Raw genomic sequence first — 26,094 nt, forward strand, 5'->3', positions numbered from 1 at the left:
CAGAAAGCCGCTCGCTCGGAACAGAGAATAATTGGGTTATCGCTTCTCGGCCTTTTGGCTAAGATCAAGTGTAGTCTCTGCTGCATTCGGTGATTAGCCAAGAGGTGTCCTGGGGTACCCGACGGTCGGCCTTGGGGGGAACGTTCTTCTTAGGAAGGCCCCCCCTTGCTGCTATTGGCCTAGGATTAGTCCCCAGGCAACGGGAAGCGATCGCCCTTCTGAAGGCGGTGTTTGCGGAGTTCAGGGTTCCCCTTGGGGGTTCCCGTTGGACGGAGGAAGATGGCGGTCCGTGGATTGCGGGACTCGTTGCGGTTTTTGGTGAAACCGGAATTCAAGGCGGAGGTTAATCTGAGGACGATCGTGGTCGATGTCTTGACGGAGTTACTTGGCTTACGGGTAAGAGATATTGTTTGCTTACAAGACTTCCCACAACAAGGTTTATATGACACTACTTTTGTTTCTACCGAGATGTGCTGGAATATTTACGAGAAGATGAGGAGTTCAGATAATGACTTGTTTAAAAAGATGGAGGTTATTCCGCTCTTTATGCAGGAAGATAAGGCTATCGTGGTCCATATGTATAATCCGTTCGCGGACGTGAACTTGGTTAGAGCGTTTTTAAGTAACTATTGCGAGGATTTACGTGGCGGTGACAAGGTCTTGAATAGATTTGAAATATGGACCGGGAAGTACAGGTTTTATGGAAAATTCCGGCCTGACCCAGAGTGTGTTGGTGGAGTGAGGAGACCCCCTGCGGTATTTAATGTTGGTGGAGAGAGGGGGTTTCTTTTTTACCCCGGACAGCCGGTATATTGCAGGAAGTGCTGCGTGTATGGGCATACAAGTAGTGACTGTGACAAGGGTGTAAAATGCAGATTTTGCGGATCCGGTGACCATTTCTCTAAGGATTGCAGACAAAAGAAAGTGTGTGACATTTGCAAAAAGCCTGGTCATCTTGCGAGACAGTGCCCTGAGTATTCTTCGGCGAAGACTACTTCGGAAGTGTATAGGATGGTGGCTAGGAATCTGGCAAAAGAAGAAAGGGAGCAGCAGAGGTCTGAATATCTTGCTCGGAGGCAGGGTGGCAGAGCTCGGCCTGCGAATGCAGGGCAGCCTGACACGTGCTCAGGGCGGAAGACTGATGATGCTGCGCCTACAGTGCAAGCGGAGGCGATGAACAACGAGGCTGGTGCCGCTTCTGTGAATACAGAGGTTAGTGCTAAGGCTGACGTTGGGAGCATGAAAGCTACTGTAGGGGAAGAAGCCAGAGTGGAAGTGATGGAGGATGGATCTTCGGCGGGACAAGTAGTTGTCGGTGTGGAGGAGGAACAGCGGAGTCAGGCCTATACGAGTCCAGGGCGGATGTCGGACTTAATAGGCCAGTTATCCTCTAGTGCTGAGGAAGAAGAGGATGAAGAGATGGACAGTAATGAGTCGTTAGAATGTGGACAAAGACTTGTCATTTCAATGGACGAGGCGGCTCAGTCCTCCACAAAAAGGGCTCGGGAGGAAGGAGCTGGAGGGGACGAGGAAGGGGAGGCTCTTCCTGATGATGGAGGCTCTGGATCAGAGTCTGCCAGCTCTCCCTTTGCTAGGAAGAGATTGACATATGCGAATGTTGCAAGTAAAGGGGTGATTGAGAGGAAGCAACTTTAATAAGTAGACGTTATGGCTGTGCACTTGTTTTCAATTTATTTCTTCATGGCATTTAGCGTGAGTTCGGTGAATGTCAGAAGTATATGTTCAGGGTGGAGGAGGGCGGCAGTTTTTGATTACCTGGGAAGTGTGTGCGCTGATATTATTTGTGTGCAGGAGTGCGGTATTGAGAGAGCCGTAGGTGAAGATTGGAAACATGGGGCATCTGTGTGGTCTCCTATGTGTGAGTCAAGGAACGAAGGAGTGGGGATCCTTATTAAAAACCCATATATACATATTGTTTCACAGGAGGTGGTGGTACCAGGGAGGTTACAAATTGTGGTGGTGGAGGTGGCAGGAAATGAATTTAAGCTAATTAATTGCTATGCACCAGCGGAAAAGAAGGAGCGTGTAAGCTTTTTTGATGTGCTTAAGTTGTGGCTGCCGGGGAGAATCCCAACCTTGCTGCTTGGAGACTTCAATTGCGTGAGGAGGAGTGAGGAAAGGCAGGGCGTGAGTTTGGAAAGTGGGATGGATGTGACCTCGAAAGCATTAAATGAGCTTGTGAGTGACTTTCGCCTGCAGGATGCTGCTATGATTGCTCAGAAAAGTGATGCTTTTACTTTTTTTTCCGATAAGGGGTCAGTTAGGTCCAGGATTGATTTTATCTTTGCATCCTTAGCCTTCAAAATTGTTGGGTACCAGGTAGATCCCGTATCCTTTTCAGACCATGCTCTAATTTCAAGTTCCCTTAGTTTGGATGACACTATGATGTACGGGAGGGGTGTGTGGAAGCTCAACATCTCTCTTTTGAAGGAGGAGGGGGTGTTTTTGAGATTTAAAACCTTTTTTGAGCACCTTTCCTATAAAAAACGTGGGTTTGATGATATTTTGGAGTGGTGGGATTGGGCGAAAACTAAGATCTGCGGTTTCTTTAAGAAATTGGGCGTAGAGATGGCTAAGCGGAAGCATGAGGAGGAAAGGAGGTTGGTGGATAGGATGCACTTCTTGTTTCAGTGCAAGAGGATGGGGGTGGAGGTGCAAGAAGAACTAAAAGAAGTACGCGAGGCCCGAAATGCTATGATTAAGGATCGTGGGAGAAGTATTGTTTTTAGGGCTAAGATCCAAGAGATGGAGGAGGACGAACAATGCTCTGCGTATTTCTTTAAAAAATCGTTTGGCCCAAAGAAAATGTTCCGGTCGGTGTTGGAAGGAGAAGAAGAGGTGAGCGGAGACAGGATGGTTGAGGCGATTAAATCCTTTTATACAGATCTCTATAGTGACGGTGGTGGTGGTGATGTATCAGATGAAGAGACGCTGGAATATTGTGAGGTGGTAAGAGGAAACCTGAGTACGGAAGATGCGGAGACGCTACTGGAACCTGTGAGGGAAGAAGAAGTAGAGAACGTGATCAGGAATATGAGAAGGAATAAGACCCCTGGAGGGGATGGCTTACCGATCGAATTTTATGAGGACTACTGGCCGGTGTTGAAGGAGGATCTATGCAGAGTTGTGAAGACCTGTATCGAAGAGAAAAGAGTATCTAAATCAATGCGGAAGGGGATAATTACTCTATTGTTTAAAAAGAAGGGTGATCAGCGAGATATACGTAATTGGCGCCCAATAACACTTCTTAATAGCGATTATAAGATCTTTGCGAAAATTTTGGCTGATAGGATGAAGAGGGTGGTGGATAGTATCATCGGAGAGTGGCAGGTTTGCGCTGTTCCCGGGCGGAGGATTTCGGATAATCTGATCCTCCTAAGGGACCTAATATACTACGCCCAATGTAACAACATGCCTTTGGCGGTGGCAAGCATAGATCTAGAGAAGGCCTATGATCGGTTAAATCATAAATATCTTTTTATAGTTTTAAGACAGATGGGGGTGCCTGAGGACTTCGTCAAGATGGTCGAATGTTTGTACCACGGGATAAGTAGTCAGATCCTGGTCAACGGAAAGCTGTCTGGGGAAGTGGAGGTGAGGTCGGGGGTTAGGCAGGGGTGCCCCCTATCTCCTGTTGCCTTCATCTGCGCAATTGAGCCTCTCCTAAGGCATGTTGCGCGGGATAAATGTTGCAGAGGAGTATTTGTGCCAGGCTGTGGGAATGAACCTGTTAAAGCCCTCTGTTACATGGATGATGTCAACTTTCTATGTAATACGGCTAGAGACGTGACGAGAGCGGAGCTCCAGCTCAGTATTTTTGGGGCGATCTCTGGGCTACGTGTCAATTGGGGCAAAAGCAGCGTATGTGTTTTAAGCGGTACCTGTGATACGTCTAAGAGTAAACTAAGGAATGTGCAGGAGGTGGAAATACTAGGGGTACACTTCGAAAAAAGTTTAACAAGTCAGGTCAACATCGCTAAATGTGCCGAGAAAGTCGAAAAGAAGCTATGTCTGTGGAAACTTAGAAGATTATCCTTGTCTGGGAAAACCCTGGTCGTTAAGGCGGTGATTCTCCCTCTGTTATTATATTGTTCAGTGGTTTTCCCCCCAAACAAAAGATGGGTGCAGAAAATTACGAGGCTGTTATTTGTTTTCTTCTGGGGCTCTAAGATGGAGAAAGTGTCGAGGGAAGTAGTAATGAAGAGCTTCCAACTGGGTGGATACAACTTTCCTAATGTTGGGCGGTTTTTAGAGGTTCAGTGGTGGTTGGTTCATCTCAGGACTTTTCTTGCAGGTGGGAAAGCGGCTGCTTTGATGCGGTACCTGATTGGGTGGCCTTTGCTGAAGTGGGGATGGTGCGAAAGAGACCTTACAAGACCAATGTCTTTGATATCTCCGAGTTATTACCTAAAGATGTCCACTTTTTTTCAGAGTAACAAACTACAGGAGTTGGGGGAGGGAGCACGCAAGAAAGAGGCCTTATGGGCATGGTTAAGGAGGGGTGAACTACCATCCAATATCTTAGGTCTAAGTTTCAAGAAAGCGGAACTTTGTTGGAGAAACTTGCTACTTAAAGGCGTGACTAATAAACAGCGGGAGGTGGTGTGGTTAGCGCTACATAACTGTTTGCCCACGATGTCTTTTTTAAAGTCTAGAGACCTGGTGAGGAGGGAGGTATGCCCTAGAGATGGGTGTATGGAAGATGAAAGTGTGAGGCACGTGTTTTGGGAGTGTGGTTTCGCTATCAAAGTATGGACGCTTTTACATGATTTTGTGAGGAGGGTGGTGGAGGTTGATGTTGTATCACTTGAAAAATGTGTTTTTGGTTTGGTGGAAGGAAGCAAGGAAAAACAGCGTAAGATGTTTGTTGTATCTGCAGTGGTAAGAGAAACGATGTGGGAGACGCGGTGTGCCTTGGTGAGAAGGAAAATGGCGTTGACGGAGAAAGACTGTGTTGACTGGGTGATGGCGAAGATGTTTTATGTTCTTGCGGTTGAAAGAAGGAGTATGGGGGAGGAGGAGGCGAATGTGTTTTGGAATTTTGAGAAGTGGCGGGTGGGGGATGGATAGGATGTATTTTATGTACTGTGTATGATATTTTATTCTTGATTTTATCTTTTTCTATGTCCTGATACGCTAGTATGATGCAAAGAACACGGCTCTGGTGATGGTACGGGGTTAAGTTATGCCTAAGTCTGTGATTCAGTCTGAGTAGCGTTAAAAAAGAGAAAAAAAAAAAAAAAAAAAAAAAAAAAAAAAAATCTGTTCTTATCAGTTTAATATCTGATACGTCCCCTATCTGGGGACCATATATTAAATGGATTTTTAGAACAGGGAGATGGAAGAAGAGCTTGCTCTGTCCACTCCACGCATCGACCTGGTATTGCAGTACCTCCAGGACCGGTGCACCCCTCTCTTACGCAGTGTCAAAAAATAGATTTAACTGGAACATCATCCAACTTGTTTGTTTTGTGTGTTCTTGTTGCTTGCTGCTGACAATGTTTCTTGCTTAAACTCGGTTCCGTGCTATAATAAACTGGCATTTAACCCTTGTGTCTTTGTCTTCATTGCTTCTTGTCTGTCACTTTCTTGCCAAATGCCACTACTTGATCAAGTTACCTATACAGCAACACCTAGATTTAGTCAGGGCATCCAATTTTCGACAAGTCAGCTAGTGTTCTACTCCTCGCTCTCTCTTTCCTAAGGCCCAAAATGAAGCCTTCGATAAGCAGTGACTACTCTGCTGACAAAAAAGGGGGCTGAATTTGCTCCATTGCTGTCTGCCTTGCTGCATGCAGCAGCTAGCTAGAAAAGTCTGCTGTGGCAAGGGTTTTTTATTTTTATCCGGAGGATCCCTTAGTCTTTGACTCCCTCTAGTGGCCCTCGATTTTCTTCCACGTTATGTTAACTAAGTCCACGTTATGCTAACTAGGAGGCCGGCCCATGCAAATGATTTTCCTTGTTGAACGTGAACGAGGAGCAACGACAAGCACCTGAACGTGTGCAATTCTTATTTTGGGATGACTGAGGGTCATGACTGGGCTCCAGCAGTGTTGGGCAGGTGTCAGAAAGGGGTGGATTGTCCAGTAGACAGGGGGTCAGGCCTGTAGACCAGCGACACCCGTCTGGCTGAAGATTCACACCTCCGGACAGCCTAGACTGGGGGGAAGGGCGCTTGCCGGGTACAGGCAAACGGGCAACTCTCAGCGAGCCCTCCGGTGGGGCCAGAAAGCCGCTCGCTCGGAACAGAGAATAATTGGGTTATCGCTTCTCGGCCTTTTGGCGAAGATCTTGTGTCTGAGCCATTAGGTAACATCTGGCACCAGACCTACTCGGCCTTAAGATGCTTCCCTAGGGTTGCATTTTTTGCTGCTATTGGGTAGGTCGCTGTCTAGTGTGTACGAGTGGAGATCGGCTGGATTTGAATGCGGATTCGGATCTGAACTTTAAGGGCGTTCCTATTTTGCATATTCGGAGTCCGGGTCCTCCGGGCTCCGGGATCGGAGAAATCGTCTTCCTGCCGTGGGCAGAATGGCCAACTACGGGCTACGGGATACAGTTCGTTTGAGAGTAAAAGATGGAGCTGAAGTGACTCTTCATGAGGTTGTCGTGGATCTGTTGAAGGAGACTCTTAATATAGAGGTGAGCGAGATATTGTGTCTTCAGGATTTCCCTTCTCAAGGCATTTATGATGTTACTTTCACTTCCTCTGAGGTTTGCTGGAATGTGTACGAAGGATTGAGAGCAAGAAGTGAAGATAAAGTGGTGAAGAAGTTTAAGTCGTTTCCAATGTTTCAGAAGGAAGAGAAAGTAATAACGGTACATCTTTATAATCCGTTTGCGGACATCTCTTTGGTAAGAGCTTTTTTACTCACATATTGTGATGAACTAAGAGGAGGAGAAAAAGTGAAAAACAAGTATGGGATTTGGTCTGGTAAATACCGGTTTGTAGGACGTCTTAAAGATGATCCCAGCTGCATTGGAGGTGTAAAGAGACCTCCGGCTGTATTTACAGTAGGAGGAGAAAGAGGGTTCCTGTTCTACTCTGGTCAACCCATGTACTGTAGGAACTGTTTAAAGTATGGCCACACTAAGGCTGAATGTAAACTCGGAATGAGATGCAGATTTTGTGGAGGAGAGCATCAAGCAGCACAATGTCGGGCATCTAGGGTGTGTGACATTTGCCAAAAGTCAGGTCACTTAGCGCGCCAATGTGAGACATACGTAAATGTTAAAAAGGCTTATGCTTTTTCGGACATGATGAATGACAGAGATAAGGCGGGTGGCCAAAAGGAGCAAGCTACAACATCGCAGGGAAAAGGGGGAGCTAGTTCAGGATCTAGTGACAGTGTGGGTCCTGTTGGCAAGCCTGAAAAACCAAAAAATGTGAGTTCTGAATCTTGCAAGGATGTGGATGAAGCGAGAGTGGAGCAGGAAGCCGACAGAGCCACTTCAGCAGAAGGAGTGGTTGTTGGTGGTACTGCCCCTCCTATCGTGGACACTGAGCAAGGTGTGGGTCAAACTGGAGAAGATGGAATGGACACAGGTACAACAACTGATCAGGATGTAGTGGTGGGGAGCTGTGATACAGATGCAGCCTCAGTCCCCTTACCAGGTCCTCTAAGTGGACTATCTTCCAGCGAGGCAGAGGATGAAGATGAGGAATATGAAGAAGAGGATGAAGAGGAGATGGATGAAGAAAGTGGAAGCCTTGCATGTGGTCAAGGTGTGGTGCGATCATCTGGAGAAGATGAGGAGTTGTCCTCTAAAAGGTTTAGAGGTGAAGAAGGAGGGGAGGAAAGTGGGAACCTAGTAATACCCACTCACGGGGGATCGGAGTTTGCTCCTGATTCTGCCGGTTCTCCTATGGATGTAAGGAGATACTTCAATGCAAGAGAGCAAAGACCGTAGTTTTTCTTTAAGAAAGTATTATGGCTGACATATTTTTTTGGTTAATAATGGTGCTTACAATAAGTACTATTAATGTAAGAAGTATAAATTCAGCATGGAGGAGAAGGGCTGTGTTTGACGAGCTAAAAAATCTTGATGTGGATGTGTTTTGTCTTCAAGAATGTTGTGTGGAATATGATCCTGAACAATCAGAATGGGGGTTTGGAAGTTGTGTGTGGTCTCCACTGTGTGTGTCCCGCAATGAAGGAGTGGGTGTATTGTGCAAAAATAGAGATATAAAAATACTATCATATGAATGTATTGTACCTGGGAGACTGCTGTTGTGCCATATGGAACATCATGGGACTAAATTTAGATTATTTAACGTATATGCTCATGCTGATAAAAATGAGAGAAAAGAATTATTGAACTTACTAAGAATACATTTAGTTGGGAGAACCCCTACAATTGTGGCAGGTGACTTTAATTTAATTCGGTTTGTGAAAGATAGAGAAGGAATTGGTGAACAAAAATTGGATGTGACGTCAAAAAACCTAAATGAAATTGTAACTGATTTCAAGTTGAAAGATGTGGTGGTGGAGGTGGGAGGTGAAGAAGAAGCCTTTTCTTACTTCTCTGATAAGGGAACATGTAAATCACGAATAGATTATATACTGGTGACTGGAAATGTGAACATTCATAGATGCAAGAGTTATAAGGTGTCTTTTTCTGACCATGTGGCTTTAAGCTGTAGAGTGGAGGTGGATCAACAAATGGCTTTTGGTAAAGGAGTCTGGAAATTGAATACTTTACTGTTACAAGACCCAGAGATATATAATGAGTTTGTAGTGTTTTTTGAAAAATTGGTGGCCAAGAAGAATAATTTTAATAATGTGCTAATCTGGTGGGATGAAGTTAAAAAACAGATGGCGGAGTTCTTTAAAAAGATAGGAATGAGGAAAGCCCGGGAGAGGAGAGAAGAAAATGTTAAAACTGTAAAACAACTACACTTCCTATATAAATGTAAAAGGTTGGGACTGGAAGTGGACGAAGAAATACAAAAAGTTCGGGGAAAGAGGAATGAAGAACTAAAAAGAAAAGGCAAAGAAATACTGTTTAAAGCCAAAATTAAAGATATGGAAGAAGGAGAAAAATGCACAAGGTATTTTTTCAAAAAGGTGCTTAGTCCAAAGAGTACCATGGCGGCCGTGTTGGTGGAGGGGAAGGTGGAAACAGGAACAAGAATTGAAGAAGCAGTAAAAGATTTCTATACTGACTTATATAGTGGTAAAGAAGATACAAAAATTAGTGAAATAAAAGAATACTGTCAAGTGCTGGAAGATGCCTTAAACCCAGAGGATAAAGAAATGTTGGATTATGAGATTACGGAACCTGAACTTTTGGATGCAGTCAAAAGTATGCAGAGAAACAAAACCCCGGGAAGAGATGGTTTGCCGGTAGAATTTTTTGAATTTGGATGGCCCGTGCTAGGAAAGCATTTCCTCGAAGTATTAAAATTTTGCAGACAGAAGAATTGTATATCACAATCTATGAAAGAAGGTTTGATTACTTTAATTTTTAAGAAGAAAGGGGATCGAAGAGAAATTAAAAATTGGCGTCCAATTACCTTATTGAATAGTGACTACAAGATCTATGCCAAGATATTTGCAAATCGGATGAGACAAGTAATAGGGAAGATGGTTGGAGAATGGCAAACATGTGCGGTCCCAGGACGCAGGATGTCTGATGGTCTAATTTTGTTGAGAGATTTAATATCCCATTTACAATCGAATAATGAAGCTCTGACAGTGGCTGGAATTGATCTGGAGAAGGCCTATGATAAGGTTTCTCATAAATTTTTGTTTTCTTGCTTGCTGAGTCTCGGGATCCCGAGTGCAGTGGTGAACACTCTAAGGAGCCTATACACTGGGATTACAAGTCAGATATTGGTGAATGGAAGATTGTCACCAACGGTTGATATTTTGTCTGGGGTTAGACAAGGATGCCCCTTGTCCCCTATTTTGTTTATTTGCGTTGTTGAGCCTTTGTTGAGATATGTCCAGACAGACAAAGTGATGAAAGGTTTTTTTCTACCAGGAGGAGATGGTACTAAAATAAAATCATTATGTTATATGGACGATATGGGATTCCTGTGTGGGAATCAGTCTGACATGAATAGAGTGGATTTGTTACTGAGGTTATTTTCAAATGTGTCTGGTCTAAAAGTAAATTGGCAGAAGAGCCAGCTGTGTAACTTAAGTGGGATGGATAATGTGCGATCTGAGAAGATCCCAAAAACGGAATCGATAACAGTATTGGGTGTTCACTTTGAAAAAAATCTTGTAAATACAGTTAATGCTGAGAAGGCCCTTGAAAAAGTACAGAAGAAAATTGAGTTTTGGAAACTGAGAAGATTGACATTAACAGGAAAAGTGTTGATTTCTAAGGCAGTATTGCTTCCTCTGATGCTCTTTTTTTCAGTAGTATTCCCACCAAATAACGCATGGTGTAAAAGATTTGAAATGCACATGTGTAGATTTTTTTGGGGCTCTAAAATGGAGAGGGTGCGGAGAGAAATAATCAAAAAAGAATGTAAAAACGGAGGATACAATGTCCCTGACTTGAGAATATTTCTGGATATGCATTATTGGTTAAACTGTTTCAAAATATTTAGGAGTGGAAATAGAACCGCAAAAATGATGAAATACTTGGCTGGCTGGGAAATGGCAAAGTGGGGCTGGTGCAAAATCGATTTGACCAAACCAAAGGCTTTTATTGTACCTATTTTTTATTTAAAATTGAAAAGTTTTTTTGAGAAGAATAGGTTAAACCAGATGGATGATGGATCTACAGATAAAGTTAAGCTTCTGAGATGGTTGAGAAAGGATGAGACGGTTTGCAATATCTTTAATTTTCCTTCTAAAGTAGCACAAGGAGTTTGGAGCAAAATGAGTTGGGGAGGCGTGTCTAATAGACAAAAAGAAATTGCTTGGCAAACTTTCCACGAATGTTTGATGACTAAATATTTCCTAAAAACACGAGATTTAAGTAGAGAAGAGACGTGCCCGAGGGATGGATGTGCTTCAATGGAGTCAGTATATCATGTTTTTTGGGACTGCAAGTTTGTAACCAAATTAAGAAGGAAGCTTGATCCCTTTTTCAAAGAAGTTCTGGGAGTAGGATTAAATTCCTTAGAAATATGGATGTTTGGTGAAATAAAAGGATGTAAGAGAACTCAAAGAAGAGTATGGGTGTTTTCCTGTATAATGAAAGAAGTGATTTGGGACGCAAGATGTTTATATGTGAGGAAAAATGTACGTTTATCCGCAGATGATTGTGTGAATTTATGTTTGGCAAAACTGCATGTTGTGTATCTATGGGATGTGAAGTTAATGGGGGCGGAGGAGGCTTCTGATTTTTGGAGAAGGAGTAGATGGAAGGTGTAGGTGGTGGAAGGTTAAAAGAGTAGGATAGAATAGTTGATAATTGTATGGAAATAGGAGTGTTAGATGCATATATGTTATTTTATGTGTGTTTAAAGATTTTTTACAAAAGAACTATAATGATGACGGAGTTAAAGCCGGAGGTGTTTTCTAAAGTTTTCATTGGAGAACTAGTGAGATACAAAGTTTGGCGGAGATACTCAGTCTGAAAAGTTCGAAAAAAAAAAAAAAAAAAAAAAAAAAAATCTGTTCTTATCAGTTTAATATCTGATACGTCCCCTATCTGGGGACCATATATTAAATGGATTTTTAGAACAGGGAGATGGAAGAAGAGCTTGCTCTGTCCACTCCACGCATCGACCTGGTATTGCAGTACCTCCAGGACCGGTGCACCCCTCTCTTACGCAGTGTCAAAAAATAGATTTAACTGGAACATCATCCAACTTGTTTGTTTTGTGTGTTCTTGTTGCTTGCTGCTGACAATGTTTCTTGCTTAAACTCGGTTCCGTGCTATAATAAACTGGCATTTAACCCTTGTGTCTTTGTCTTCATTGCTTCTTGTCTGTCACTTTCTTGCCAAATGCCACTACTTGATCAAGTTACCTATACAGCAACACCTAGATTTAGTCAGGGCATCCAATTTTCGACAAGTCAGCTAGTGTTCTACTCCTCGCTCTCTCTTTCCTAAGGCCCAAAATGAAGCCTTCGATAAGCAGTGACTACTCTGCTGACAAAAAAGGGGGCTGAATTTGCTCCATTGCTGTCTGCCTTGCTGCATGCAGCAGCTAGCTAGAAAAGTCTGCTGTGGCAAGGGTTTTTTATTTTTATCCGGAGGATCCCTTAGTCTTTGACTCCCTCTAGTGGCCCTCGATTTTCTTCCACGTTATGTTAACTAAGTCCACGTTATGCTAACTAGGAGGCCGGCCCATGCAAATGATTTTCCTTGTTGAACGTGAACGAGGAGCAACGACAAGCACCTGAACGTGTGCAATTCTTATTTTGGGATGACTGAGGGTCATGACTGGGCTCCAGCAGTGTTGGGCAGGTGTCAGAAAGGGGTGGATTGTCCAGTAGACAGGGGGTCAGGCCTGTAGACCAGCGACACCCGTCTGGCTGAAGATTCACACCTCCGGACAGCCTAGACTGGGGGGAAGGGCGCTTGCCGGGTACAGGCAAACGGGCAACTCTCAGCGAGCCCTCCGGTGGGGCCAGAAAGCCGCTCGCTCGGAACAGAGAATAATTGGGTTATCGCTTCTCGGCCTTTTGGCTAAGATCAAGTGTAGTCTCCACTGCCTGATTCTTAGTCAAGAGGTGTCTGGGGTACCCGGAGGTCGGCCTTGGGGGGATCGTTCTCTACGGAGAGCCCCCCCTTGCTGCTATTGGCCCGAGGCTTAGTCCCCAGACAACGGGTTGCGATCACCTCGCCCTACCATCCATGTGGTGGGGGTGGGATCGGTGGGCGAGAGGATGATTGGGCCGCCTAGCGCACCCAATACTTTGAGGCTGGCCGTGGCCGAGCCTAAGCGTGATGTTGTTGGTTTGCACTTTGTTCAGAAGCGTTTGATCGAAGAGCTTTTTGGGATGCGGAGAGAAAGCATATTTTGCGTGCAGTGTTTCCCCACTACTGGATTGTATGACGTTACATTCTGGAAAAAAGAAGACCTGCAGACATGCCTGCTTCGGAAGGGGGAGAAGGAAGGCCATGAACTATTGGATGGGATCATGTTCCTGTCAAGTGAGACAACAGTGCGGCTCCCCATCACTGTGCATATGTTCAACCCTTTTGTACAGGATGGGGAGATCGCTGCCTTTTTACATAGGTACTGCGAGTCAGTTTCTGCGGGCGTGAAACTGACAAATGTTTTCGGTACTTTTAATGGGCAGCGTAGATTCTGGGTCACCTTCCAGGCGGACAAGGAAGGGGTCGGTGGCGTCCGGCACCCCCCCCAGACCTTCTCCATAGGGCGGAACCGGGGGTATCTGTGGTACCCTGGCCAACCACTGTTCTGCAGGCAGTGCTTCGCGTTCGGGCACACCAAAGACCAGTGCGAGTCCGGGTTGGCCTGCCGCAACTGCTTCAAGCAGGGTCACGGGGCGAGCCAATGTCCAGAGGGTAAGAGCTGCCACATCTGTGGGAGCCGTACCCACCTGGCTAGGCAGTGCCCTAAGGTTGGAAAACCAGCAAAGCCATCTGAGTCCACAACCGTGGCGGCGGGAATAAGATCGGTGGAGGCTTCAGGAGCGGTTGTGGAGCAAAGGGCACTGTCGTACGCAGATGTGGCCAGAGGTGGTCCTCCGGCTGCCGCGGTGAACTCCGGTGACCAGACCACAGGGCTACCCGAGGAAGTAGGGGAGCAGGCTGCCTGCCCCCCTATGGAGGGTGAGCCCGGTCCCTCCCCTCTGGACGCCGTGGGGGAGGAAGGGACCTCTTCTCTTCCCGAGAGGAGTGTCCCTGACAACCTCATGGCCGAGGGGGAGGCGGAGGGGAGCGGCATGGAGTCGGAGGGCCCCGAGGTGGAAGGGATGGAAGTGGGGCAGCCTTCCTTAAAAAGGAAGATGGAGGGTGCAGAGGCCCCTACTTCCTCCCAGGACATTGGCTCCTTTCCAGACTCCCCGGACCCCGGATCATCGGAAGCAGTTGTTGACTCGGACTCCTCACAGGCGCCATCATACGTGAGCACTGGTCAGGTGTCCAGCCTGCAGGAGGTGATGGGGTACTGCAGGCCCGGTTCGGTGGAGAAGGGGAAGGAGAAGGAGTCCGCAGGGGTAAGTTCAGTGTTGGGGGTGAGCCATCGTACCCGATCCGGAAAAACAAAGAAAAAGAAAAAGTCATGACGGGAGTATGATCCTTTTCTAATATTTTATGGCCTTACGGGTGTCTTCCCTCAATTGCAGAAGTATTGGGACGGCTGGTAGGCGGGCAGCGATCTTCCAAAAAATATCTGGAATCGCTGCCGATTTGATTTGCCTACAGGACTGCAATTTGAGGGAAGCCCCCCACACCGCTAAATGGACCCTAGGGGATGCGGTGTGGTCCCTCGGCCGAAGCAGGAATACGGGTGTAGGGGTTTTATTTAAAAATAGGAGGATCAGGATTTTAAGGAAGGTGGAGGTGGAGGTGGGGAGATGTTTGTGTGTTTTTTTAGAGTATGGGGGTGTTTGTTTTAAATTGTTTTGTGTTTATGCACCGGTGGATAAAAAAGGAAGGCTGGACCTGTGGGAGAAAATGAAGTTTTTTTTGGGGGGGAGGGATCCGGTTATTGTGTGTGGGGATTTTAACTGTATTTTACGCAGGGGGGATAGGTGTGGGGCTGGTGGTGGGGATATTGATAAGTCGGGGAAGGAGTTGGGTGAGGTTTTAAGTTTGTTTGGTTTGAGGGATGTGGGTGAAGGTGGTGGTTTTACATATTTTAGTGATCGGGGAACTGTACAATCACGTATTGATTTTTGTTTTATTTCCAAAAATTTGCAGGCACAAGATTTTACTGTCACACGGGAGCCTTTCTCGGACCATGGTAGGATCGAATGTGTTGTAAGTATGGATCCAGAGGTAACGTATGGTAAAGGTGTATGGAAGTTGAATGTGGAGTTGTTGGAAGATGAGAATGTGAAAAGAGAGTATGGGGTGTTTTTTGGAAGACTGAAGAGGAGGAGGAATGATTTTTTAAGTGTGATTGAGTGGTGGGAGTGGGTGAAAGAGCAGACTAAGAGGTTTTTTGTGAGGAAGGGGTGTGAGATTGCAAGGAAGGAGCGTGAGGTGTATGAATGGTGGCTGAAGAGGTTAGAATATTTGGAGGAGCTGAGAGAATGGGGAGAGGATGTGGGGTGTGATTTGGTGGAAGCAAGAAGGAAGTTGAGAGGTTTTATGGAACGAAGAGGGAGAGAGATTATGTCACAAGCGAGGATGGTGGTGAAAGAGAAGGATGAGAAGTGCACGCGGTTTTTCTTTAAGAAGGTGTATGGTGGGAGAGTGGATTTGTCAAGTGTGTTGGATGAGAATGGGCTGGAAGTGAATGGGAAGGAGAGAGTGGGGGAAGAAGTTTGTAAGTTTTATGCGGAGTTGTATAAGGAGAAGAAGAGGGATGCGAGAGTTGAGAAGGATGTGTTGAAGCAGGTGGAGATGTGTTTGGATTTGGATGATAAGAGTATGTTAGGGGAGAAAGTGAGTAAGGAGGAAGTTGATGAATGTCTTGGGAGTATGAAGAAAGGGAAAACGCCTGGTAGTGATGGTTTGCCTGTTGAGTTTTATTGTGCGTTCTGGGATGTGATTGGTGATTGTGTGTATGAGATGGTGATGAAAGTTCTGGAAGTTGGGAGGATGCCTGATTCTATGATGAAAAGTGTGATTGTTTTATTGTATAAGAAAGGAGATAAGCGTGAGTTGAAAAATTGGAGGCCTATATCGTTGTTGAATGTGGATTATAAGGTTGTGGCGAAAGTGTTGGCAAATAGGTTGCGTGCGGTAGCGGAGAAATTGGTGGGAGAGGAGCAAGTGTGTGCGGTGCCTGGGAGGTCGATTGCAGAAAGCTTGTTGAGTCTGAGGGATGTGTTGTGGTTATGTAAGGAGAGGAAGCAGGAGGTGGCTGTGTTGGCTGTGGATTTTGAGAAAGCGTTTGATAGAGTGTCGCATGAGTTTATGTTTAAAGTGTTAAGGAGAATGGGGATACCTGAGGTTCTGATTGGGTGGATTAAGTGTTTATATAGAGGTATGGTAAGTAAGGTGTTGCTGAATGGATGGCTGACCAATGACATCAACATTGGGTCAGGAGTGAGACAGGGATGCCCGTTGTCGCCTGTTTTGTTTGTTTGTGTAATTGAGCCGTTGTTGAGGATGTTGGCAAAAGATAAGTGTGTGAGGGGAGTTGAGGTTCCTGGGAGTGGGGGTAGAGTTTTGAAGGTGATTGGATATATGGATGATGTTACTGTGGTTTGCAAGGATATGGTAGGGTTAAGAAGGGTGAAACTATTGATTGAGATTTTTTGTATGGCAAGTGGGTTTTGTGTGAATATGGAAAAGAGTGAGTGCAAGTTGTTTGGGGTGTGGGGAACGGTTGAACAATGTGGTTGGAAGTTTTGTGTTGGAGGATTGAGGATTTTGGGTGTTAAGTTTGATGGAGATTTGTATGGGAGAGAGAGTTGGCAGGATGTGTTGGCGAGAGTGAAGAAGAAAGTGGATTTTTGGTCTCTAAGGACTTTATCGATGGAAGGGAAAGTGTTGGTTGTGAAAGCGGTTGTGATTCCTATTTTGTTGTTTTTGTATTATGTATTTCCAGCGCCTGATAGAATGATGAAGCAGATTGTGAGAGTGTGTTTTTCGTTTTTTTGGTCGTCGCGGATGGAGAAGTTGAAGAGAGAGAAAGTGATGAAAGGTGCAATGAATGGTGGGAAAGGAATGGTGAGTATTGAGAAGTTTCTGGTGGTGAAGTATGTAAGTATGTGTGTGAGATTAAGTGAGAAAGAGAATATTGCAGGATGTATGGTGAGATATGCTGGTGGGAGTGTGTTGCGGAAATGTAAGTTGTGTGAGGTTGATCTGAGGAAGCCTGTATGTTTTGTTGCGCCTTGGTTTTATGTGAGGATTGATAGGTGTATGAGGAGGTATGAATTGCGAGATGTGACGCGGGATAAATGGTGTGAGAGTAAGAAGATTGTGCAGTTGTTGAAAGAGAGGGAGGAAGTGGAAGGAATAGGTGGTTTGAGAGTTGCTGAATGTAAGAAAGTCTGGAAGAATGTGTGTTGTAAGGGTTTGGACAATAGGCAGAAAGATGTTGCATGGATGGGGGTGCATGGGTGTTTGCCTACGAGAGAGTTTCAGAGGAGGAGAAGGTTGGTTGATAGTGAGGTGTGTCCGAGGAGTGGGTGTGGGGGGATTGAGAGAGTGATACATGTGTTTTGGGAGTGCCGGTATGCTAGGAAAATATGGAGTAGGATGGAGAAGATGGTGAAGGGATTGACTGGTGTGGATGTTTTAACATATGAGATGGTGTTGTATGGTTTGAGTGATCTAACGTGGAATGAGGAGAGATTGTTGTGGATAGTGGTGAATTGTGTTAAGGAATGTTTGTGGGATGTACGGAATATCTTTGTTTTTAGGCAAGAGATTGTGAAAGTGAGGGAATGTGTGGCCATGGTCCGAGGAAGGATTTTTAATTATGTATATTTTGATTTTAAGAGATTGGGTGAGGGTGATGCACGGAGGTTGTGGAAAATTGATATGTGGAAGCAATGGTGTATATAATGTGTGTTTTTTTGTTCGGGATTATGTTTTTGATGTTTTTGATGGAATTAACCTTTATTTTTTGTCTTTCAGGGTGAGTGCAGGTGGTGGTGAAGGGACAGTGTGGAGAAAGTGTATAGGAGTGATTTTGTTTGTGTAGGGATAGGGTTGAGGGACAGTGTATTGTAGGGGTAGTTTTTTGATCTTTGTTGTTGCTAATCGATGGGTGGATGGGGATTTCTTGTAAAATGTTTTTTTTCTTGTTATCTTGATTTTTTGCTATATTTTGCTGTATTTTGTTATTTGTTGTTGTATGCTTTGTTATTTACCTTTTTGTGGGAGGGATTTTCGGGAGGGTTTTGTGGGTGGGTTCTGGGAGGGAAAGGGGTGTGTTATGTAAATATTGTCAACATTTTTTTGTATTATGTAAATATTGTCTTTTTGTATTATGTAAATATCGTCTTTGTTTTTGTATTATGTAAATATCGTCTTTGTTTTTGTATTATGTAAATATTGTCTTTATGTTGTATTTTAAATATTGTACAAAACTTTAAGACCTTTTTTTGTACATATTTTGTCAAATGTTACTTTGTATTTTACTTGTGAAATTTTAAATAAAAGAATTAAAAAAAAAATCTGTTCTTATCAGTTTAATATCTGATACGTCCCCTATCTGGGGACCATATATTAAATGGATTTTTAGAACAGGGAGATGGAAGAAGAGCTTGCTCTGTCCACTCCACGCATCGACCTGGTATTGCAGTACCTCCAGGACCGGTGCACCCCTCTCTTACGCAGTGTCAAAAAATAGATTTAACTGGAACATCATCCAACTTGTTTGTTTTGTGTGTTCTTGTTGCTTGCTGCTGACAATGTTTCTTGCTTAAACTCGGTTCCGTGCTATAATAAACTGGCATTTAACCCTTGTGTCTTTGTCTTCATTGCTTCTTGTCTGTCACTTTCTTGCCAAATGCCACTACTTGATCAAGTTACCTATACAGCAACACCTAGATTTAGTCAGGGCATCCAATTTTCGACAAGTCAGCTAGTGTTCTACTCCTCGCTCTCTCTTTCCTAAGGCCCAAAATGAAGCCTTCGATAAGCAGTGACTACTCTGCTGACAAAAAAGGGGGCTGAATTTGCTCCATTGCTGTCTGCCTTGCTGCATGCAGCAGCTAGCTAGAAAAGTCTGCTGTGGCAAGGGTTTTTTATTTTTATCCGGAGGATCCCTTAGTCTTTGACTCCCTCTAGTGGCCCTCGATTTTCTTCCACGTTATGTTAACTAAGTCCACGTTATGCTAACTAGGAGGCCGGCCCATGCAAATGATTTTCCTTGTTGAACGTGAACGAGGAGCAACGACAAGCACCTGAACGTGTGCAATTCTTATTTTGGGATGACTGAGGGTCATGACTGGGCTCCAGCAGTGTTGGGCAGGTGTCAGAAAGGGGTGGATTGTCCAGTAGACAGGGGGTCAGGCCTGTAGACCAGCGACACCCGTCTGGCTGAAGATTCACACCTCCGGACAGCCTAGACTGGGGGGAAGGGCGCTTGCCGGGTACAGGCAAACGGGCAACTCTCAGCGAGCCCTCCGGTGGGGCCAGAAAGCCGCTCGCTCGGAACAGAGAATAATTGGGTTATCGCTTCTCGGCCTTTTGGCTAAGATCAAGTGTAGTATCTGTTCTTATCAGTTTAATATCTGATACGTCCCCTATCTGGGGACCATATATTAAATGGATTTTTAGAACAGGGAGATGGAAGAAGAGCTTGCTCTGTCCACTCCACGCATCGACCTGGTATTGCAGTACCTCCAGGACCGGTGCACCCCTCTCTTACGCAGTGTCAAAAAATAGATTTAACTGGAACATCATCCAACTTGTTTGTTTTGTGTGTTCTTGTTGCTTGCTGCTGACAATGTTTCTTGCTTAAACTCGGTTCCGTGCTATAATAAACTGGCATTTAACCCTTGTGTCTTTGTCTTCATTGCTTCTTGTCTGTCACTTTCTTGCCAAATGCCACTACTTGATCAAGTTACCTATACAGCAACACCTAGATTTAGTCAGGGCATCCAATTTTCGACAAGTCAGCTAGTGTTCTACTCCTCGCTCTCTCTTTCCTAAGGCCCAAAATGAAGCCTTCGATAAGCAGTGACTACTCTGCTGACAAAAAAGGGGGCTGAATTTGCTCCATTGCTGTCTGCCTTGCTGCATGCAGCAGCTAGCTAGAAAAGTCTGCTGTGGCAAGGGTTTTTTATTTTTATCCGGAGGATCCCTTAGTCTTTGACTCCCTCTAGTGGCCCTCGATTTTCTTCCACGTTATGTTAACTAAGTCCACGTTATGCTAACTAGGAGGCCGGCCCATGCAAATGATTTTCCTTGTTGAACGTGAACGAGGAGCAACGACAAGCACCTGAACGTGTGCAATTCTTATTTTGGGATGACTGAGGGTCATGACTGGGCTCCAGCAGTGTTGGGCAGGTGTCAGAAAGGGGTGGATTGTCCAGTAGACAGGGGGTCAGGCCTGTAGACCAGCGACACCCGTCTGGCTGAAGATTCACACCTCCGGACAGCCTAGACTGGGGGGAAGGGCGCTTGCCGGGTACAGGCAAACGGGCAACTCTCAGCGAGCCCTCCGGTGGGGCCAGAAAGCCGCTCGCTCGGAACAGAGAATAATTGGGTTATCGCTTCTCGGCCTTTTGGCTAAGATCAAGTGTAGTATCTGTTCTTATCAGTTTAATATCTGATACGTCCCCTATCTGGGGACCATATATTAAATGGATTTTTAGAACAGGGAGATGGAAGAAGAGCTTGCTCTGTCCACTCCACGCATCGACCTGGTATTGCAGTACCTCCAGGACCGGTGCACCCCTCTCTTACGCAGTGTCAAAAAATAGATTTAACTGGAACATCATCCAACTTGTTTGTTTTGTGTGTTCTTGTTGCTTGCTGCTGACAATGTTTCTTGCTTAAACTCGGTTCCGTGCTATAATAAACTGGCATTTAACCCTTGTGTCTTTGTCTTCATTGCTTCTTGTCTGTCACTTTCTTGCCAAATGCCACTACTTGATCAAGTTACCTATACAGCAACACCTAGATTTAGTCAGGGCATCCAATTTTCGACAAGTCAGCTAGTGTTCTACTCCTCGCTCTCTCTTTCCTAAGGCCCAAAATGAAGCCTTCGATAAGCAGTGACTACTCTGCTGACAAAAAAGGGGGCTGAATTTGCTCCATTGCTGTCTGCCTTGCTGCATGCAGCAGCTAGCTAGAAAAGTCTGCTGTGGCAAGGGTTTTTTATTTTTATCCGGAGGATCCCTTAGTCTTTGACTCCCTCTAGTGGCCCTCGATTTTCTTCCACGTTATGTTAACTAAGTCCACGTTATGCTAACTAGGAGGCCGGCCCATGCAAATGATTTTCCTTGTTGAACGTGAACGAGGAGCAACGACAAGCACCTGAACGTGTGCAATTCTTATTTTGGGATGACTGAGGGTCATGACTGGGCTCCAGCAGTGTTGGGCAGGTGTCAGAAAGGGGTGGATTGTCCAGTAGACAGGGGGTCAGGCCTGTAGACCAGCGACACCCGTCTGGCTGAAGATTCACACCTCCGGACAGCCTAGACTGGGGGGAAGGGCGCTTGCCGGGTACAGGCAAACGGGCAACTCTCAGCGAGCCCTCCGGTGGGGCCAGAAAGCCGCTCGCTCGGAACAGAGAATAATTGGGTTATCGCTTCTCGGCCTTTTGGCTAAGATCCAGTGTAGTTCTGCTGCATTCGGTGATTAGCCAAGAGGTGCCCGGGGTACCCGACGGTCGGCCTTGGGGGGAACGTTCTTCTTAGGAAGGCCCCCCCTTGCTGCTATTGGCCTTAGGATTAGTCCCCGGGCAACGGGAAGCGATCGCCCTTCTGAAGGCGGTGTTTGCGGAGTTCAGGGTTCCCCTTGGGGGTTCCCGTTGGACGGAGGAAGATGGCGGTCCGTGGATTGCGGGACTCGTTGCGGTTTTTGGTGAAACCGGAATTCAAGGCGGAGGTTAATCTGAGGACGATCGTGGTCGATGTCTTGACGGAGTTACTTGGCTTACGGGTAAGAGATATTGTTTGCTTACAAGACTTCCCACAACAAGGTTTATATGACACTACTTTTGTTTCTACCGAGATGTGCTGGAATATTTACGAGAAGATGAGGAGTTCAGATAATGACTTGTTTAAAAAGATGGAGGTTATTCCGCTCTTTATGCAGGAAGATAAGGCTATCGTGGTCCATATGTATAATCCGTTCGCGGACGTGAACTTGGTTAGAGCGTTTTTAAGTAACTATTGCGAGGATTTACGTGGCGGTGACAAGGTCTTGAATAGATTTGAAATATGGACCGGGAAGTACAGGTTTTATGGAAAATTCCGGCCTGACCCAGAGTGTGTTGGTGGAGTGAGGAGACCCCCTGCGGTATTTAATGTTGGTGGAGAGAGGGGGTTTCTTTTTTACCCCGGACAGCCGGTATATTGCAGGAAGTGCTGCGTGTATGGGCATACAAGTAGTGACTGTGACAAGGGTGTAAAATGCAGATTTTGCGGATCCGGTGACCATTTCTCTAAGGATTGCAGACAAAAGAAAGTGTGTGACATTTGCAAAAAGCCTGGTCATCTTGCGAGACAGTGCCCTGAGTATTCTTCGGCGAAGACTACTTCGGAAGTGTATAGGATGGTGGCTAGGAATCTGGCAAAAGAAGAAAGGGAGCAGCAGAGGTCTGAATATCTTGCTCGGAGGCAGGGTGGCAGAGCTCGGCCTGCGAATGCAGGGCAGCCTGACACGTGCTCAGGGCGGAAGACTGATGATGCTGCGCCTACAGTGCAAGCGGAGGCGATGAACAACGAGGCTGGTGCCGCTTCTGTGAATACAGAGGTTAGTGCTAAGGCTGACGTTGGGAGCATGAAAGCTACTGTAGGGGAAGAAGCCAGAGTGGAAGTGATGGAGGATGGATCTTCGGCGGGACAAGTAGTTGTCGGTGTGGAGGAGGAACAGCGGAGTCAGGCCTATACGAGTCCAGGGCGGATGTCGGACTTAATAGGCCAGTTATCCTCTAGTGCTGAGGAAGAAGAGGATGAAGAGATGGACAGTAATGAGTCGTTAGAATGTGGACAAAGACTTGTCATTTCAATGGACGAGGCGGCTCAGTCCTCCACAAAAAGGGCTCGGGAGGAAGGAGCTGGAGGGGACGAGGAAGGGGAGGCTCTTCCTGATGATGGAGGCTCTGGATCAGAGTCTGCCAGCTCTCCCTTTGCTAGGAAGAGATTGACATATGCGAATGTTGCAAGTAAAGGGGTGATTGAGAGGAAGCAACTTTAATAAGTAGACGTTATGGCTGTGCACTTGTTTTCAATTTATTTCTTCATGGCATTTAGCGTGAGTTCGGTGAATGTCAGAAGTATATGTTCAGGGTGGAGGAGGGCGGCAGTTTTTGATTACCTGGGAAGTGTGTGCGCTGATATTATTTGTGTGCAGGAGTGCGGTATTGAGAGAGCCGTAGGTGAAGATTGGAAACATGGGGCATCTGTGTGGTCTCCTATGTGTGAGTCAAGGAACGAAGGAGTGGGGATCCTTATTAAAAACCCATATATACATATTGTTTCACAGGAGGTGGTGGTACCAGGGAGGTTACAAATTGTGGTGGTGGAGGTGGCAGGAAATGAATTTAAGCTAATTAATTGCTATGCACCAGCGGAAAAGAAGGAGCGTGTAAGCTTTTTTGATGTGCTTAAGTTGTGGCTGCCGGGGAGAATCCCAACCTTGCTGCTTGGAGACTTCAATTGCGTGAGGAGGAGTGAGGAAAGGCAGGGCGTGAGTTTGGAAAGTGGGATGGATGTGACCTCGAAAGCATTAAATGAGCTTGTGAGTGACTTTCGCCTGCAGGATGCTGCTATGATTGCTCAGAAAAGTGATGCTTTTACTTTTTTTTCCGATAAGGGGTCAGTTAGGTCCAGGATTGATTTTATCTTTGCATCCTTAGCCTTCAAAATTGTTGGGTACCAGGTAGATCCCGTATCCTTTTCAGACCATGCTCTAATTTCAAGTTCCCTTAGTTTGGATGACACTATGATGTACGGGAGGGGTGTGTGGAAGCTCAACATCTCTCTTTTGAAGGAGGAGGGGGTGTTTTTGAGATTTAAAACCTTTTTTGAGCACCTTTCCTATAAAAAACGTGGGTTTGATGATATTTTGGAGTGGTGGGATTGGGCGAAAACTAAGATCTGCGGTTTCTTTAAGAAATTGGGCGTAGAGATGGCTAAGCGGAAGCATGAGGAGGAAAGGAGGTTGGTGGATAGGATGCACTTCTTGTTTCAGTGCAAGAGGATGGGGGTGGAGGTGCAAGAAGAACTAAAAGAAGTACGCGAGGCCCGAAATGCTATGATTAAGGATCGTGGGAGAAGTATTGTTTTTAGGGCTAAGATCCAAGAGATGGAGGAGGACGAACAATGCTCTGCGTATTTCTTTAAAAAATCGTTTGGCCCAAAGAAAATGTTCCGGTCGGTGTTGGAAGGAGAAGAAGAGGTGAGCGGAGACAGGATGGTTGAGGCGATTAAATCCTTTTATACAGATCTCTATAGTGACGGTGGTGGTGGTGATGTATCAGATGAAGAGACGCTGGAATATTGTGAGGTGGTAAGAGGAAACCTGAGTACGGAAGATGCGGAGACGCTACTGGAACCTGTGAGGGAAGAAGAAGTAGAGAACGTGATCAGGAATATGAGAAGGAATAAGACCCCTGGAGGGGATGGCTTACCGATCGAATTTTATGAGGACTACTGGCCGGTGTTGAAGGAGGATCTATGCAGAGTTGTGAAGACCTGTATCGAAGAGAAAAGAGTATCTAAATCAATGCGGAAGGGGATAATTACTCTATTGTTTAAAAAGAAGGGTGATCAGCGAGATATACGTAATTGGCGCCCAATAACACTTCTTAATAGCGATTATAAGATCTTTGCGAAAATTTTGGCTGATAGGATGAAGAGGGTGGTGGATAGTATCATCGGAGAGTGGCAGGTTTGCGCTGTTCCCGGGCGGAGGATTTCGGATAATCTGATCCTCCTAAGGGACCTAATATACTACGCCCAATGTAACAACATGCCTTTGGCGGTGGCAAGCATAGATCTAGAGAAGGCCTATGATCGGTTAAATCATAAATATCTTTTTATAGTTTTAAGACAGATGGGGGTGCCTGAGGACTTCGTCAAGATGGTCGAATGTTTGTACCACGGGATAAGTAGTCAGATCCTGGTCAACGGAAAGCTGTCTGGGGAAGTGGAGGTGAGGTCGGGGGTTAGGCAGGGGTGCCCCCTATCTCCTGTTGCCTTCATCTGCGCAATTGAGCCTCTCCTAAGGCATGTTGCGCGGGATAAATGTTGCAGAGGAGTATTTGTGCCAGGCTGTGGGAATGAACCTGTTAAAGCCCTCTGTTACATGGATGATGTCAACTTTCTATGTAATACGGCTAGAGACGTGACGAGAGCGGAGCTCCAGCTCAGTATTTTTGGGGCGATCTCTGGGCTACGTGTCAATTGGGGCAAAAGCAGCGTATGTGTTTTAAGCGGTACCTGTGATACGTCTAAGAGTAAACTAAGGAATGTGCAGGAGGTGGAAATACTAGGGGTACACTTCGAAAAAAGTTTAACAAGTCAGGTCAACATCGCTAAATGTGCCGAGAAAGTCGAAAAGAAGCTATGTCTGTGGAAACTTAGAAGATTATCCTTGTCTGGGAAAACCCTGGTCGTTAAGGCGGTGATTCTCCCTCTGTTATTATATTGTTCAGTGGTTTTCCCCCCAAACAAAAGATGGGTGCAGAAAATTACGAGGCTGTTATTTGTTTTCTTCTGGGGCTCTAAGATGGAGAAAGTGTCGAGGGAAGTAGTAATGAAGAGCTTCCAACTGGGTGGATACAACTTTCCTAATGTTGGGCGGTTTTTAGAGGTTCAGTGGTGGTTGGTTCATCTCAGGACTTTTCTTGCAGGTGGGAAAGCGGCTGCTTTGATGCGGTACCTGATTGGGTGGCCTTTGCTGAAGTGGGGATGGTGCGAAAGAGACCTTACAAGACCAATGTCTTTGATATCTCCGAGTTATTACCTAAAGATGTCCACTTTTTTTCAGAGTAACAAACTACAGGAGTTGGGGGAGGGAGCACGCAAGAAAGAGGCCTTATGGGCATGGTTAAGGAGGGGTGAACTACCATCCAATATCTTAGGTCTAAGTTTCAAGAAAGCGGAACTTTGTTGGAGAAACTTGCTACTTAAAGGCGTGACTAATAAACAGCGGGAGGTGGTGTGGTTAGCGCTACATAACTGTTTGCCCACGATGTCTTTTTTAAAGTCTAGAGACCTGGTGAGGAGGGAGGTATGCCCTAGAGATGGGTGTATGGAAGATGAAAGTGTGAGGCACGTGTTTTGGGAGTGTGGTTTCGCTATCAAAGTATGGACGCTTTTACATGATTTTGTGAGGAGGGTGGTGGAGGTTGATGTTGTATCACTTGAAAAATGTGTTTTT

At 45.6% G+C, this 26,094-nt stretch overlaps 3 non-coding genes and 2 pseudogenes across 3 annotated transcripts; all 5 read left to right on the plus strand.

Annotated features, from left to right (window-relative positions):
• Positions 1-5,232: 5,232 nt before the first annotated feature.
• On the plus strand, positions 5,233-5,435 carry LOC120938626 (annotated as a pseudogene).
• Positions 5,436-11,536: 6,101 nt separating this feature from the next.
• Positions 11,537-11,752, plus strand: LOC120938629 (annotated as a pseudogene).
• A 6,424-nt stretch (positions 11,753-18,176) lies between these two features.
• On the plus strand, positions 18,177-18,359 carry LOC120938570. Its single transcript, XR_005749140.1, has one exon. It is a non-coding gene; the product is annotated as a U2 spliceosomal RNA (small nuclear RNA).
• Positions 18,360-19,208: 849 nt separating this feature from the next.
• Positions 19,209-19,399, plus strand: LOC120938545. Its single transcript, XR_005749121.1, has one exon. It is a non-coding gene; the product is annotated as a U2 spliceosomal RNA (small nuclear RNA).
• Positions 19,400-20,248: 849 nt separating this feature from the next.
• On the plus strand, positions 20,249-20,439 carry LOC120938546. Its single transcript, XR_005749122.1, has one exon. It is a non-coding gene; the product is annotated as a U2 spliceosomal RNA (small nuclear RNA).
• Positions 20,440-26,094: the final 5,655 nt, after the last annotated feature.

The sequence above is a fragment of the Rana temporaria genome, chromosome 4, assembly GCF_905171775.1.
Source record: "Rana temporaria chromosome 4, aRanTem1.1, whole genome shotgun sequence".
In the NCBI taxonomy this organism is placed as follows: Eukaryota; Metazoa; Chordata; class Amphibia; order Anura; family Ranidae; genus Rana; species Rana temporaria.